This window comes from Jaculus jaculus, chromosome 1 (assembly GCF_020740685.1).
Source record: "Jaculus jaculus isolate mJacJac1 chromosome 1, mJacJac1.mat.Y.cur, whole genome shotgun sequence".
Taxonomy (NCBI): domain Eukaryota; kingdom Metazoa; phylum Chordata; class Mammalia; order Rodentia; family Dipodidae; genus Jaculus; species Jaculus jaculus.
The window spans coordinates 297715796-297724134 of record NC_059102.1 but is presented as its reverse complement, the minus strand read 5'-3'; the positions used below and the strand labels follow the sequence as shown (position 1 = coordinate 297724134).

Here is an 8339-nt window from a genome sequence, read left to right as displayed (position 1 = left end):
GGACTGAATTGCTATAACTTTGAATCAAGGCATGAAAAGGGTAGGTGGGAGGATGGCAATCAGCAGCAAAATGGTGAGAATCAATGGAGGACACTGAGGGAAAGCAAACCAGGGTCCTGGCAAGTCCCAGAAAAGCTTACAAGTCGGCGCTGGCTTAGAAAGGATGCAAAGAATGGTGATGGTGTCCCCTTTCATAGGTGGCCAGCAGGCAGATACGTACCTGCCAGAGAAGGGATCAGTGTCTACCTTCAAGGTCACCCAGGACAGACACACACCAGGCCTAAGTGACATAGCATTTACTTACAGGCAGAAAGGAGACAGTGAAGTAGACCCAGTCCCTTGCAGTGCCTGGTTCCCCTTGGCCAGTAATGGACAATGTCAACAGCAAACACCCTACTTAGGTTGCAGTGAAAGACCTCTGTGACCTCCCCTGTGGGGGTCTGAAAACAGCGTATTCTGAGAGGCGCAGGCACGGGAGCTTGAGCAGAACAAGAAGTGTCTGAAGCACGGAAAGATATTCCCACAAGGGGATAAGCACCTCACAGGATTTAGTAAGGAAGTTTTCCAGGTCCAGATCCCAATCTTACACGAGCTCACACAGGCAGGAAACTATCCAGGGCTGCTATCTAACCCCCACTGGGTTAGGAGGATAATCATTTGCTCTAGAAGCAAATGCAGATCCTGGTCTCATCGGGACTGGACAACCTACATGGACATAGCTTGGTGGCAGGGCCTCGTCATTTTGAGAGCATTTTACGGTCACAAGGAGAATCAGACCAAGAGAGATGACAAGACCTCCTTAAAGGGTACCAGCCAGGAACCCCATGCGCCTGGAATTAATCCAATTAAACAAGTTTAAAAAAATAAGTGTGGTGGCTCATGCCTTTAGTCCCAGCACTTGGGAGGCATACGTAGGAGGATTACTGTGAGTCTGAGGCCACCTTAATACAACACAGTGAATTCCAGGTCAGCCTGGGCTAGAGAGTGAGATACTACCACTGGAAACAAATAACAAAAGGCTGTAGGAGACTACAAGATGGAAGGCTAGAGATGGCTTAGAGGTTAAGGTGCTTGCCTACGAAGCCTAAGGACCCAGATTTGATTCCCAGGACCTACATAAGCCAGAAGCACATGGTGGCACATGAACCTGGAGTTCATTTGTAGTGGCTAGAGGCCCTGGGGTGCCCATTCTCTGTCTCTATCTGCACATCTCTCTCTCTCTCTCTCTCTCTCTCTCAAATAATTAAAATATTTTTTAATTTTTTGTTTATTTATTTGAGAGTGATAGGCAGAAAGAGAAAGAGGCAGAGAGAGAATAGGCACCCCAGGGCCTCCAGCCTCTGCAAATGAACTCCAGACGCATGCACCCCCCTTGTGCATCTGGCTAACGTGGGTCCTGGGGAATCAAGCCTCAAACCAGGGTCCTTAGGCTTCACAGGCAAGTGCTTAACCACTAAGCCATCTCTCTAGCCCTGCCATACATCTTTAAAAAATATATGTTAGGGGCTGGAAAGATGGCTTAGTGGTTAAGGCACTTGCCTGCACAGCCTAAGGACCCACGTTTGACTCTCCAGGTCCCATATAAGACAGATGCAAACAAGACCGCCCATGCACACAAGGAGGCACATGTGCCAGGAATTCAATTGCAATGGCTGGAGGTCCTGGAGTGCTAATTCTCTCTCTCTCAAATAAAAAAAGAAAAAGGCCAGTCTGGTGGGCTTGCCTCAAAAAAAAAAAAAAAAATGTACAGCTGATGACTATCCCATCTGAGCAGCATCTTGACTATCCCACCTGAGCAGCATCTTGACTGTCCCACCTGAGCAGCATCTTCCAGTTCACGTCTTCCTTCCCAAGTGCTGCACAGCAACAGGTGTCAGCAGGACACAGAGGCTACTGTCTTCTGCCAGTAGATAATTAAGAGTGATTCTGTTGTCCCTCATCACTTTGACTAGCAAGTTCAGTGAGACCTGCTTGTCTTGAGAAAATCCCAAGTCAATAGGAATGTGGCATGAGAAGGCCTTTTGGCTGCAATAACAAATCCACTGGCCATGGCTCTGCCCGTTCTAATTAGGGTGTGGTCATGTCGGGCTCAACACAGACTGCTGTGGGAATGAGTAGTCACCAGGTTAATGTTACCACCCCTTATCTGCCACTTCCTTGGGGACCCACTGCCCCTGCTACTTTGCACCCCAGTCAGCCAATCTAGGGAACAAAGTCACATCTTGAAATATCCCTTAATGTTACCTACTTGCACTAAAGAATGAGGGGTCCCCAGCATGACCAAGGGATTGGAGCCTTCCCTCCATGCTAGGTGGGTCACCCCGGGGAACCTCTGAGGGTGGTGCTGCTCCAGGCTTGAGGTAAAATCTCCTGGTGGTGCGGGTGTCGCTCAGCCCACACCTCCCAGGGAGTGTGGCTGCTGAGTGTGGTGCGATTCAGATTCCATAGGGTCATCTAACCTGAGGACCACCTACTCCCCAAATTTAAGACATGTGTTGAAAGCTTGTGTTGTTTATCTCCTGTGGTGTGGTGTTTAATGTTGGAATGACTTTTGTTGAGCCAGGTATTAATAGCACTTGCATAGTTATTTGAGCCTCACGTTTCATCATCGTAATCACCCTGCTTATCTGGGGGTGCCAGTATAAAATGTCCATTTCTTGTGATGGGCACTTGCTGCTTGTGGCGTTGCCTAGGCCGTAAATGTGGTGCCATATTCATATTAGAATCATTCTTGGTATCTGCATATATGACAAAGGCATTTTTTGTTTGGTTTACAACTATTTTCTTTTTGGGTTTTTTGTTTGTTTTTGTTTTTGTTTGTAGTTTCAGGGTAGCCTTGAACTCATGGCGATCCTCTTACCTTGCCTCCTGAGCACTGGGATTAAAGGCATGCGCCACCACACCTGGCCTGTTTTAACTTTTTAATTTTTTTAATTTTTAATTTTTAATTTTTTTAATTGACAATTTTCATACAAAATATGTACATAGTATATTTTGATCATAATCCCCTCCCATTACTTTTTGTCCCCTGTTCCCCTTTTACTGAAACCCTTCTTTTCAATTAGTCCTTCTTCTATGTTGATTCTTTTTTTTTTTTTTTTTCCCTAGAAAAAGGCATTTGGGGCTGGAGGGATGGCTTAGCAGTTAAGGCATTTGCCTGCAAAGCCAAAGGACCCAGGTTTGATTTCCCACGACCCACATTAGCCTGATGCACAAGGGAGCACACGGATTCGTTTGCAGTGGCTGGAGGCCCTGGAACACCCATTCTCTCTCTCTCTCTCTCTCTCTCTCTCTCAAATAAAAAAAGTAAAAATAAAATATTTTTAAAAAAGAAAAAGGCATTTTTTTGTTGGGGGGGTGTTGAGGTAGCGTCTCACTCTAGCTCAGGCTAACCTGGAATTCATTATGTAGTCTCAAGGTGGTCTTGAACTCAGGGTGATCCTCCTACCTCTGCCTCCCAAGTGCTGGGATTAAAGTTGTATGCCATCAAGCTATTGTTGCAAACCCAGCCCCCACACAGGAGAGCCTGTGTTTAATCACTAATTACCTTGGGCTATCTAACGGCTCTGTCTGTAGCTATGTAGCAGGAGCTGCTGTTGGAAAGGCCTGCACATCCATCACTCCATGTGCAACTCGGTATAGTGGGCAGAACGTCCTCACCCAGTCTCAGATGAATATTTGCATCCACCTCAGTGAGCAAGAAGATGCTGTCAGCTTTGAATTTCAAAGATCCATATGAGGACCAAACCATACCATCAGCCGGAATGTGTTTGAACCATGGGTTCTGTCTGGTTACAGGATGGATGGGAACCTCCACCATGGACCATTTACCCTCCTCCAGTAAAGCAGCTACTTTCACCGGGTCAGATAACCCCCAGAGCCCTAGGTGGGGTTTAGTATATCTACTTAAATAGGAGGTTTTGTCAGCCTGTGGTAGTTGATTAATGGGATTATTGTCATTTTGGCAACCAGTATCTAAGAGCTCCACAAATTTTTGCATTTCCCTGCACATGCATACAAATAGTTTTTTAAAAATCCTGACAAGAACTTAGGGCCATTGGTCTCCTGGGGAGAACCAAAGACTTGGGGCACTTCCCTGTGATATTCTGCCCGCTAGCTAAGTCAAACCTTAGGCTTCTCAGGTAAGCGCCTTAACCATTAAGCCATCTCTCCAACCTTATTTGTACGTTTTAGTTATTAATTCTATGTCAGATAGAGTGCTAGCAAGTTTTCTTCCATTCCATAAGCTTTCTTCACTCCATTAACTGCTTGCTTTGCTATACAAAAGCTTTTCAGTGTTACAAGGTCCTATTTGTCAATTGTTTGCCTTGTTTCCTGGGCAACTGAAATAAAACTCATGTCAAAAGCTAAGTCAGGGCTGGAGAGATGCCTTCGCCATTAAGGCCCTGGTCTGTCAAGTCTCAAGACTCGGGTTTGATTCCCCAGGACCCACATAAGTCAGATGCACAAGGCAGTACATGTGTCTGGAGTTCATTTGCAGTGGCTAGAGGCCCATGTGCATCCATTCTCTCTCTCTCTTTGCCCCTTTCTCTCTGTCAAAAACAGAGCTTAATGATTAAAAAAAAAAAAAAAAAGCTAAGTCACTCATCAAAATTTCACACATCACCCATAGGTTAGGAAACTGTCAATCACCTTAAGATACTTTGAGAGAAGTCACCTTCTATGAAAGAGAACAAACCTAAAAGAATAAAGGAATTCTGATGACACAGCAATCCATGATACAGAAAAATAGTATTTAAACCTCAAACCTCAGGGAAGGGTTGGAGATTTAGCAGAATGGAAAAGCACTTGCCTAGGGCAAGACCCTGGGGTCAGTCTTTATGACAACAAAAAAAAAGTAAAGAAAAAAATTCTCGGATACATGCCAAGTCTGAAGTTTGATCTCCATTTCCTACCCCCCCAACCAACTGCAAATCTTGCCAACCCAAGTTTGAGTCCCAAGCACTCACATAAAGCTGGATACAAAGTAGCACATGCATCTGTGATCCCAGTATGCCTCTGACAATGGGAGGCAGAGCCAGAAGAATACGAAGCTTGTGGATCACTGACTGGTGGTAGTTTGCAGAGAACAGACCTTGTCTCAAGAAGGTAGAAGGAGGGCACAGACACCCGTGTTCTGCTCTCCACATGCACACACACACACACACACACACACACACACACGTGCACACAAAATAACTAAGAGTAAGGAGTCAGAGAACATTATTAAGATCTTAACAATTAAAAACGTGGGAGCCAGGGCTGGAGAGATGGCTTAGCAGTTAGGTGCTTGCCTGTGAAGCCTAAGGACCCCAGTTCGAGGCTCGGTTCCCCAGGTCCCACATTAGCCAAATGCACAAGGGGGCGCACGCGTCTGGAGTTCGTTTGCAGTGGCTGGAAGCCCTGGCGCGCCCAGTCTCTCTCTCTCTCTCCATCTGCCACTTTCTCTCTCTGCCTGCCACACTCAAATAAATAAATAAAAATGAACAAAAAAAAAATTTTAATGTGGGAACCACAGTTTAAATTCAGTAGAAATTTGCAACGCAAAGACAAATAAATCTCTTAGAAAATAAAACACAGAGATTAAAAATAAGAAACAGTGCTGGCCATGGTGGTGCATGCCTTTAATCCCAGCACTCGGGAGGCAGAGATAGGAAGATTGCTGTGAGTTCGAGGCCACCCTGAGACTACATAATGAATTCCAGGTCAGCCTGGGCCACAGTGAGACCCTACTTCGAAAAGCCAAAAATAAAAATTAAAAAAATAATAATAAATAATAAGAAACAGTGAAAACTAGAGAGACAGATCAGGAAAACCAACAACATTCAGTTAATTGGACATTTTACAAGAAAAGGAAAGCAAGAGGAAATTGCACTTATAGATGTGAATTTCCAGGTAGAAAAGGTCTCAGGTAGAACAAGTGGTTCCAGGTAGAATAATTAATGAGAATAAACTCACATATCATTGTGAAATACCAAGGTTCCCTAGCTAAAGAAATTATTCCTTGGCAGGGAAGATGCCATGATGACCAAGGTGGTTTTCCCAGGGTGAAACTTGCCTTTGTACTCCAGATGTGCTGACTTCTACAACTTCCTCAAGTGAGGGAACATGGCTGCATAATTTGTGGTAGTGGGGACTGTTTTCACATCCCTCCCATAGGTAGCAAGGAGAAAGTAACCGTTCAAAAATTTCTGAAAAGGCCTGGCGTGGTGGCGCACGCCTTTAATCCCAGCTCTCAGGAGGCAGAGGTAGGAGGATCACCATGAGTTCAAGGCCACTCTGAGATTACATAGTGAATTCCAAGCCAGCCTGGGCTAGAGTGAGACCCTACCTGGAAAAAACAAACAAACAAACAAACAAACAAACAAAAATTCCTGACACAGGCTACTTATGAAGAAGAGAGTTACTTAGCTCCCAGGTTTTGGAGACCCGTGGTCCAAACAGCAAGGCGCAATGGCTCAGACCACCCCATGACTACATCACGTTATCACACAGGCAGCAGCAATGAGAGCACATATGAGAACATGCAGGGAATGGCATCTCCAAATAGGAGTGGAGAGTTGGATGCAGCCAAACCTGGACTTTTAGAACAACCCTCTTTCAACAACTACCAGGTTTGGGGATTTACCTCACTGTTAGATCACTCGCCTAAGCAAATGCAAAGCCCTGGGTTCTGTCCCGAGCACCAGAGGGAGAAAAAAAAAAAAAAGACCTACTAAGGAATACTACAAAAACCACCTTTGATAAGCATGTTCCCAATGACCTAAGGACTTCCCACTAGGCTCCATCTCTCTTTTATATATATAGGGCTGGAGAGAAGGCTTAGTGGTTAAGCAGTTAAGGCGTTTGCCTGCAAAGCCAAAGGATCCAGGTTTGATCCCCCAGGACCCACGTTAGCCAGATGCACAAGGAGGTGCATGCGTCTGGTGTTCATTTGCAATAGCTGGTGGCCCTCGTGTGCCCATTCTCTCTCTCCCCCCCTTTCTTTCTCTCAAACAAATACATAAAATATATTTTTTAAATATGAGTATATTAATTGTATAAAATAATGGATTTAACTGTGACACTTCTTTTGTGGTGTATGTATGTGTGATGTATGTGTTCATGTATGTAAGTGCAGGTGTGTGCAGGCCATGACACATGTGTGGAGGCCTAAGGACAACTTTTGGGGGTCAATACACACCATCCATCTCACTTTTGAGGCAGGGTCGCTCATGTCATTGTTCAATGCTGCATTCACTAGGCTGGCTGGAACACAAGCTTCTGGGCGATTCTCCTGTCTCCACCTCCCATTTCACCATAGGTATGCTGGGATTAAAGAAAACCACCAGTTTCTAGCTTTTAGTTTTTTAGTGTCTCACTCTAGCCCAAGCTGACCTGGAGCTTATGCTGTAGCCCAGGTTGACCTCAAACTCACACCAATCCTACTTTAGCCTCCAAAGTGTTGAAATTAAAGATGAGTACCACAAAGCTTGGCTTACAGTGGAGGATGGGAGAAAGCTATCTTATTTTAGGCAGATTTAGTTAGAAATTGAGACACAGAGAGAACTTGGAGATGCCACCCCACACCTTGCCCTGGCACAAGAATGGAACTCTTGGCAGAAATGGAACTCCTGTGTGATGGAGACTAATCTACAGCGCCCCCTGCCCACAGTCTAGACATTACCTAGATAGATGGCCCAGGTAGGCTGGTCCTGGGGTCCACCCTCCAAATCTACAAACCAATTCTGTCTTTCCCTGGCATATAAAGACTCTCACCTTTTTCCTGTTTTGCCTTTTGTCCTCTTTTCGGATCCCTCTCTCAATTATCTCTCATCTACGCTGTGGGTCTGGCTACCCCCTCTCCCAGCCTGGCTAGGTGGAAGGGGGAGAGCAGAACACTGTTTCTTGGTCTGGGGGAGCATTTTTGCTTACCTTTGCTTTAAGTTTGGGGTAACTTCTTACTCTGATTACATGCCAGATTTGCCTCTGGTCTCTGAATCTGCCATGTGCTTATTTCCCTACACTCTAGAGCTACCGCATGGCCACACAGGTGCCCTCACTAATTCCACACCTGCTACCTGTGTAATTTCCTGAAACTGGGGGTAACCATGAGTGTAACGCTCTTCATTACTCATTTCTCTTCTGAATGAGGATCTCTAGCCACTGCAAATGAACTCCAGACACATATGCCACCTTGTGCCTCTGGCTTACATGGGTACTGGGAAATCAAACCTGGGTCATTAGGCTTTACAGGCAGGCACCCTAACCACTGACCCATCTCTTCAGCCACTCAGTTCCTCTCAAATAGGCTTCATGAACTCCCCTCCACATGCTTATGGCTCTACTCCAGTCTTTCC

The 8339-nt window shown here is 45.4% G+C and overlaps 1 non-coding gene across 1 annotated transcript; it reads left to right on the top strand.

The window, feature by feature from the left end:
- Window positions 1–5996: 5996 nt before the first annotated feature.
- LOC123457988 lies at window positions 5997–6153 on the top strand. The gene has a single exon (XR_006635329.1). It is a non-coding gene; the product is annotated as a U1 spliceosomal RNA (small nuclear RNA).
- Window positions 6154–8339: the final 2186 nt, after the last annotated feature.